Raw genomic sequence first — 9617 nt, forward strand, 5'->3', positions numbered from 1 at the left:
GAGCCCCACGTCGGGCTCCACACCGAGTATGGAGCCTGCTCGAGATTCTCTCCCCTGTCTCCCTCTGCCTCTCTCTCTCTCACTCTCTCTCAAAAAAAATATAATTCCCACAATAAACCTGTGTTATATAAATTATTGACAAAAACAGATCTCAGTCTCTGAGCATAATTTGCCCCCTGAAAACACTCAGAGAGATTGTTAAAACACTGACTGCTGGGCTCACCCCCAGAGTTTCTGATGTGATATGGGAAAGTGTGCTGGTATAAAGACCACACTTTCAAAACATTGAGCTTTAAAGCTCCTTTTAGCTTTATTATTGTACCGTAGAGTGTGCAAAATTCAAGTTACATAAATTTTTATTTTAATATTAATTTTATATGTAAAATAGCTTTTGCTAGTTTTTATAAGCATGCATATTATCAGGCTGTGTTGCTGCATTGTAGTTAAGGATAATTTATATTTACTCTCATTATTTGCCTTTAATAGTGAACAAAAGGTCTTGGCACACAGTTTATTTTTCTCTTCAAGTGAATATTTAATATGCAAGGTCAGTGTTCTAAGTATGCAGTAAAAGTGGCCATTTATGTGTTCATGAGCATTAGAAACGTTCAACTCCAAAAATACGCTTGGTTGACCAGTTCCTTACTTCTAGAATGCATTAATTCTTTTGGTTGAAGACTGGAATTCTATTAAAATGCAAATGTCCCAGAATATAATAGAAATAAACAAACAAACAGATCTTGTCAATCACCTGTTACTGCAAGTGATTTTCTCAAATTATTTCATGAGCCCCAGGTTTGATAGGATCAGGAAAGTGGAGTCATAGGCATGATTCACCAGAGGTGGCCTCACCATGACAGGAAAAGGAGATGCCATATTGGGAAAGTTCAACACTGAAAAAGTTCACCAACGTCACCATTTGGCCTAGGCCTGGACTGGTCTAGACATCTAGCAAGGCCTTCGCTCAGTAGGCTAAACCCTCTCAGTGATCTGAAGTTAAAGACTGTGGAATCAAAATGAATAAAAGCTCCATGGATTCAGATTTACCTAATAAAAGATGGTGTCCTCAAAATTCATGTGGTTCCCTGAACATGTTACTGATGACATCTATATAATATAGTATTCTGTCTTCTGGACCACAAGTTACCTGTGCACTTGGTAGAAATGGTTAGGGCAATGGCTTCTGCAATCAAGGATGGAAATCTAAGATCCAACCATTCTCTGTGGCACAGAAAGGAGTTAAACATTGCAGATCTCTGGGTATATGCTATAAATGAGAACAAGCAGAATGAAATTTAGCAGCTGTGTGTTCTCCTGAGTGCTTCTTATTACCTTATAACTTGTTTCTTTCTCTCTAACTAGAAAGCATTAGAATATTTGAGAACTCCTGGGGCCTGGAATGTCTTAGGCTACCTTATCCATTTGAACTCAAAATACACTCTCTGTTACAAGCAAGGCAAATTTGTGAAAGAAAAACAAGCAAAATGTCGAGCATAAAAGAAGTTGGAGTATGCATAAATCAGACAACCAAAATCATGAATTCCCATAAAAATAACATCACAAAAGCCCGCCTATGTATAGCTAACAAAGATGGTGTACTCTGTGATCTTGCCATGACATTGTATCTACTTAGCATATCATTAAAGCAAGGTATATTTCCAAGATAACAAAATGAGCAGACATTTAATTTGATTTCAGTAAATATGGGTTAGAATCCCTGCTGCTACCTAACTGCTCTAAAATTAGATGCCAGTGACACAATCCTAGAAGAAGCATATCTTTAACTTTGGGTAGCAAAGCCTTTGGGTTGCTGAGATAGAGGGAACTCTTTCTGCTAACTGCCATTTTGCTTTGTACACAACTCTATTACCATGATATAAAGCCCACGGGGCTATAAGTAGCAATCATTGCCTCCACTGTGCAAGAACTTTGGCGCTGGGCTGCCAGGGCTTAAATCCTAGCTCTGCCACTGAAAGACTGTGACTTCGGCAACATATGTAAACACTGGGTGCCTGTTTCTTCAACTGTAAAATCAGAGAACAATAGTATCTACGTAATGGTGTTATTGTGAGGATTAAGTGACTGAAACACTAATACACGTAAAGCACTTAAAACAGTGCCTGGCACACACTAGGTGCTAAATAAACATTAGCTATTGAAAGCTGATCATTTCTGCTGTCTTTCTTCTGCAAGTCTATCCATGATCATAAATGTGTCCATGGGCTCCCCTTGGGAATGAAAGTCCTTGTTCAAAGAGAAACTATTCATTCAAAGAGAAAACTCTGCTTGCAAAATGCTAACACACGAGACGGGTACCTTCAAGACACACAAGAGAATAGACCAAGACGGAGAAATGTCCAAAGACTGACCACAACCCAAAGCCAGCACTCCAGCTGGCCTGCAAAGGTCTGCTTTGAGAACTCACCATTCAGGGCTTATGGATCAACCATATTACAAAATATGGTTGGGGGAACTGAACTCGAGATGAAATCTCAGATCTACCGCTTAATTGTCTTGCAGCCTTGGGAAAGTTGCTTACCTTCGCTAAGCCTCAGTTTCTGAAGTTCTAGAATGGCGATGGTCATGCCACCTCGCAGGGTGAGTGTGAGTGCTAGAGAAATGCAGCATGAACTCTGGGGCCTCACACCGTTGTTCAACAGCAAAGGGAAGGCCGTTTCCAAAGGGAACCTCTGTGCTGCTAACCTGTGAGCCAAGTATTCACACTAGGTCAGACTCTTTTGTCTCTCTAGCTAGACCTCCGTGTACATTTTTCCCCTAAGTTTAACAGCATTTATCATTACTGTTAATAATAACAATAGCAACCTGCGCTTTAGTACTTACCATATGCTGCTTGCTGCTTTGCTCCGTTTCTTGATCATAGGAACTGATACATTGGGAGCTATGTACATATAATCTATTATTGTCTATATATGAAGTGTACATTTATACATTACCACGACACATGTATATATATCCTTCACATATGTTTATGTCCACGTGTGCAAGTAATGTGTATATGCATGTGTGCATACACACATATACACACACATACATGTACATATAAAGATTTTTAAATGCCTACTCCAAGACCTATTCTTAGGAAGCTAGGCAGATGTGGATTTCAAAGAAACTTCCCTCTGTGAGTTAGTATTAAAATAATGAGGCGCTCCTTTTTGGATTCAATTGTCTCTTTATTGTCTCTTCAGGCTGAACTTGGTTGTAAGGTCACACAGTTTTGTCGAATCAGCTCAATTTGTTCCTTTAAAGTCTTACGATCTTTCCCACTGATGTGACTTTAAGTGAGAACAGTTCAGATCTTGTAAGTTGGTGACATCCTCAGGTCCTCTGGGCTCTAGATCACTGCTGAACCCCTCGACCTACCCCACCCTCTCAGCTTTTACAGGAATGTTAATGGTCAGCCCCTTGACGCTTTCTATCTACTTGTATCTACTTTTATCTATCTCCCGAGTCATTATTCACCTTAGAATGTCAGGAGTTCAGGCATTAAAATTCAGGCCCCATATAGTCCATCTACTGGTAAACCTAATGTCCATTAACCTCACCTGAATTCATGCAGCTCAGAAAAGGCAGAGAGAAAGCTTCAGTTCACTCAGAGAGAGTCTACTGAAGTCCTTCAGGGCAGCTCCCACGTTGTCTTATGAAGCCTACAGTAAAACCAAAGACCATGCAAAGGCCATAGAATTTATTTTTACTAGAATTGTCTCCTGAGCTACAAGGAGCAATAATGGTGAACTAGCAGGAGCTTGAATATTTTACAAGAAAATTTTCTACTCACAATAATTGAGTTGTTCAAGCTATGTCCTACCTTCCTTGTCTCTGTTTCTCCTAAATGTTCCAGCTCTTGAACACACATGCAAGCTCTGTGTGTACATATATGTTTATGTGTTTGAGAAAAATCTTCAGAGAAAAATATAAGAAATAGTACAACAAACAATCCCATAACATATTAACTACTGGAAAAATAGCATTGACTATTAAAAATATCCCGAGAAACTTAATAGAAGATCATGAGGGAAGGAAAGGGGAAAAAAAGTTACAGAGAGGGAAGGAGGCAAACCATAAGAGATTCTTAAAAACTGAGAATAAACTGAGGGTTGATGGGGGGTGGGAGGGAGGGGAAAGCGGGTGATGGGCATTGAGGAGGGCACCTGTTGGGATGAGCACTGGGTGCTGTATGGAGACCAATTTGACAATAAATTTCATATTAAAAAAATAAAATAAAATAAAAATATTTTGTTGTATATGCTTTGGACTTTTTATTTTATAAAATAAAAATAGGTCACATTGCAATCTTCTCTGACCATTCTCTCTGAATCCATTAGCATTAATTAGCATGTATATACTTCTAGTCCAGTTTTTATACTTTAACATATATATATATATATGTGTATGTGTGTGACCATTAAAACTATGGTATAGTATACATCATTTTTTTTAATTTTTTTAACGTTTATTTATTTTTAAGACAGAGAGAGACAGAGCATAAACAGAGGAGGGTCAGAGAGAGGGAGACACAGAATCTGAAACAGGCTCCAGGCTCTGAGCTGTCAGCATAGAGCCTGACGCAAGACTTGAACCCACGGACCCTGAAATCATGACCTGAGCCAAAGTCAGCCGCTTAACCGACTGAGTCACCCAGGCGCCCCTATATATCATTTTTTAAAATTTACCTAGATGATATCATCCTTTATCATTCTGCAAGTTTCTATTTTCACTCAACATTCTTTTGTGATGTATACATATTGATATACATGGATCTAGTTATTTATTTTTAATTGCCCAAGGTCACATGATACATTATTGTAGGAGAAATAAAACCTGCCCATTTTACCACTCATGTACAAGAGACTAGGAACTCCAAACCATAATCAGCATACAGCAATGCTCTTGGGGAAAAAAAAGCATCAGTTAATATTTCCCAAACTGTAGTACTGTCTGAGAGTGTTCATGCCCTACACCTAGCTACATAAATAAATTAAAATTACAAAGGGGTACTACCATTGCCAAATTCACAAATGAATTGGGAATAAAAATGTAACACTTGAAATAATTAAAAGATAATGAAATAGATTCTTAAGGGTATTTTTTAAGGATAAAATCATTTCAGAGCTGGGAGAGAACACCATGGACAGGTACAGTTAGAGAAGTCTTTCTAGAAGAGGCAGTAATTGGGACAGGTAATGAAGGCTGGTGAAAAGCTCAAATACCATAAGAGAATGGGAGAGATAATACAGTCTGGGAACATAATTATTAAAAAAAAAAAAAAAAAAAAAAAAGGTTTACAGGTTAGAATAAATATGGAGTATGTAGAATAATCCTGAATGGAGCAGGAAACAGCTCTTAGAGGTTAAGGTAGGGTAAACGTGGAGATTTACCATAGGAATTAGAGGAAGGGTAGGGTAAACGTGGAGAAATCTGCAAACCAGATGACACAGCCTGTGCTTGTTACCAATATGGAGCCCTTTAAGGACATCCATGTAGGCTTGGCTCTAATTGCTCTACCTACAGCTCCTAGGATGTTCCAGGCCTTCTCACGCTCCTGTACCTTTGAACACACTCTTCCCTCAGCCAGGAATGCCATCTCTGACCTCTTCAGCGTTCATCTCAGGCAGCATAGCCGCAAAGCCTTCCCTGACAAATGTCCCCTGCCCAGAATTAGGTTCTCCTTCTCCTTCTTCTCACATACTCTTATATCTTGGGCTTCCTTCTAGCATAGAACTTGTCAAAATGTGTTGCAATTATGTTTAGCTGTCTTTACCATTAAATTATAAAGTCACTGGGAAGAAGGACTTTGACTTATTTATCTTTGTGCTCCAGAATATAACATGTCATCTGTTTCAATTATTGTTTGAATCAATGCCTTAATTAATGATTCCTTAAGGAATATGTATGCTCATATAATTTCCCATATTTGAAAATATTTGCATGTAAATATTACCCGCTTAGGCTAAAACAGACTCATTATTTTGATGCCTCTTGACTTTTAGAATATTTCTCACTGGAAAAAAAATTATAGGCAACACAAAGAACTGTCAATAATACATGAAATTAGTGATGTAAATTCTGAAAGGTAAATCGAAGTTCTATTTGTCCTGAAATTGTACAAAAACTTAAAACCTTCTCATCTATAGAAAAGAAAAACTACCAAAACTTCGACGTAACAGACTCTGACACTTCAATCATGCCATCTTCAAATGGATATATTGTTAAAAAAGAAAAAAAATTGAAATTTCCCATAAAATCTACTCATAAAATATTAATTTGTCCAAACCATCGTTTATCCAAAAAGTGTATTTTGAGTTCTGGCCCCGGGGATACTGAGTGAGTAAGCCAAATGCCCCATTCATATGGAGCTTATAGTCCAATGGATGGGAGATACAGAAACAAATAATGAATAAATAAATGCAATCATTGCAGAGTGTAGCAAGTCATGAAGAAACAAGAAACAAAGAAAAATCACAGAGTGGGTGGGCCAGCCATTAGATCTGTGGTCAGTAGTCTCATCTTGGAAGAGGATAAGCAGCCCTGGGCCAAGGCTTTGAGGGAGAAGACATTCCGGGCAGAGGCAGTGGAGGGAAAAGGCTAGGAATGCTCAAGAAAGCACAAGATCCCCTGTGCTTGAGGGTGGGGGCAGCATGACAAGAAATCACAGAGGCGGGCAGAACCAGAGCAGGCAGACCCTAGTGAGAGGTATGGATATTTTTCTAGGAAAATGAGAAGCCATGAAGGGGTTTTAACAGCAGCAGCATAATCGTACATTGAGCACCTGCTAACTGCCAGACATGGTGCAAAGGGTGGAAGTGAAGAGCATTAATCCAAAGGCGCACTGCCTGGGTTCAAATCCTGGCTCTGCCACTTGCCAACCATGTGACCTTGGGCAACCAAGTGACCCACTTAGCCTCTGGGCACAGCATAGGGTGGTGTGAAGATTGAATTAGTGATCAGAGATTAGTGATTAGTGATTAGTAGATCAGAGCCTGACACACCATAAGTGCTTTATATATGTTTTAATTAAAACCTGTGAATATGTCAGGTTTCCCAACACACTTAAAATAATACCCTAAGTCTTTCTTTTGGCTTACAAGGCCCTACATGATATGACTCCTTATCTAACCTCATTTCCTATGACTCTTCCCTTTCCTACCAGCTTTTAGTCATTTACCAAGCACACCAAGTCTGTTCCAGTCTCAGGGTTTTCTTTGTTGTTCCCACAACCTAGAATGCTCTTCCTCAAGAGAAAGGCATGGCTTGCTCCCACTGCTCATTCATGGCTCCTCAAATGTCCCCTTTAGACAAGAAGCCCCACCTAATACCCCTTCACTTCCTCTACTCACCCTGCTGCACTTTGCTTCTATCACTGCTTAGGAGCTGACGCTGTCTTTTATATTTCTATGTTGAGTTGTTCGTTGTCTGTGTCCTCCGTGGAGGCAGAGACTTTATTTTTAAACTGATATCCTCACTACCCAGAAAACAAATAGACGAATGAGTTAATGAATAAACCACTGCATGACCTCATTTGATACTCACAATTCCACACAAATCCTCGTTACACAGGTGACAAAAGAAAGGCCTAGTGAGGAGAAGGGAGCTGTCCATGCTTGGTTGCATCCACTCCCGGGGTCTCATTCATGACAGTGCCCAGTCTGTGCCTGACTTTGCACCACCCACCCACCCTCAGCCATGCCCACACAGATGAATGAAGCTATACTGGTGCCCAGCCCATGATGATGTTTCTAGCACTTGGCAATTCCTGTCAGGGAAAGGGGGGCAGTCCCTCATACTTCTGCCAACTTTCACCCCACCCCAGAGTGATGTCCATGTCAGAGTGGTACCTCAAGCTCTACTGAGTTCTCCCTTCATCAGACATACATGCCGCTCTCCCGTCACATCATTGCCAGCTGAGCCACCACTTTCTCCCCACTCCCAGCTCTTTTTCCTCTTGATCTTTTCTGGGTGGACTCAAAGATGCAGACTGCATTGGAACGAGGGAGCTATGAATAGACAACCTCCCTTGATGCCTTTCCCTAGCTGCCTACAATCTTCAATAAAAAGGCTACCTCATTCTGCCAGCAACCTGTTGGTGGTACCTGACCTTCTGTGGTTTGATCTTTTCTCAGCCTGTCTTTGCAATCCCCTCAAACCTGGTTTCCCTTTCAGTGCCCAGAATACTGATTTATTTTGAAAGAGCACCATCGGCTGTGTCTTCTCTGCTCCATAAGTTAATCAATAACTGAGTCCAGCCCAGCAGTGGCTCAACTAATATTCCCCTTCTGCTCACCCCAGCCTTCCAACTCTGCTTTGCCCTGAGTTATGAAAGCATTGAGTTCCAGGGCCTGGGAGGGCAAGGTGTACCAGGAAAGCAGAAATGCAAGAGCAGATCAATCAATCTGCAGAAAGTAGGGTAAACCCAACTTCCTTTTGAGGGCAAACCTCTACTCTCTTAGCTCTTTCAAAAGGAAATACAGAAAGAAAAATTCACGCTGCTTCCTCTCCCCCCATTTCCATGGAACCCTGAACATCCTGTGAAGAGATGTGATAGCTAGACACTTCCACCCCAGCTGAAGGAACTATTTCAGGCTCCACCTCCCACTTACTTCTCCAAGCCTGCAATCTGTGGGCTCACCAGGCTTTTCATCACATTGGCTTTAAAATCTAGAATTTCTCTCTCTGCCTAGCCCCTTCAGGCTCATGACTGAAGCAGCCACATAATATTTTGAGATATTAATTTAGGTAGATTTCTTTCCTGTGCTTTCCCCTTTTTCTTCCTTCATCAAAGCAGGTAGCCAACTCTTTGATTCATTGCCTTAGGGCAGGTACATGGCAAAGTACAAAACAAGAAGCCTGTTAGATTTTCTGGTTTGTGTTTCCTTAACCCTAAACACACTGAGGAGGAGAAGGTCTGACAGAAGATGCAGAGGGGCTTGGGAGAAGTAGCAAATACCTGGCGGGATTTCCCCGGGCAGGGGAGAGAGAGTGATGGGCACCCAGAAGAACAGGATGACAGCATGGTCTTCTCTGAGGTGGCCACTTGTGGCACAAAGACCTCAGAAAGAGGTGGTTCCATGGGCATCTAAGGGGACAGAAACCTAAGCATGGAGGGTCCTGACTCTGTCAAATGCCCATATCCCATGTGATGTGGAAACAGAGAGCTACCGGATGTCAGGAGACACTAAAGGTTTGGATAGTGAGGATGCCAGCAATGGACACAGTGGACTTCGAAAACTTTTTTTTTTTTTTTTTTTGGTGCAATCCCAAGGGGAAGAAGGAACTCCAATGACAGATGTGCCACTATCTGAACAGGATGGGCGTTCAGGGTCCCAAATCAAGTTGGTTTTTTAAAAAACAAAATGACATTGCTTCTACAATGGGGTTTATTGGAATGAGTTCAAACACAGATTTAGACATCCTCCTGGCTTTTCAATATGCTTTCCCCCAGATGTTATTTCTTAAAGCTACCCAAGGCGCACCTCAAGTCCAGGCACTGCCAGCAACCTGCACGGAGATTCCATGCCCGACTCCAGACCAAAGGTTCACTCCTGCTTTGCTAGAGTGCAGAGGGAACATCTTCAGACAGACATCTTAATTCACTAAGGGTT

Source organism: Panthera onca, chromosome A1, assembly GCF_046562875.1.
Source record: "Panthera onca isolate mPanOnc1 chromosome A1, mPanOnc1 haplotype 2, whole genome shotgun sequence".
Classification (NCBI taxonomy): Eukaryota; Metazoa; Chordata; class Mammalia; order Carnivora; family Felidae; genus Panthera; species Panthera onca.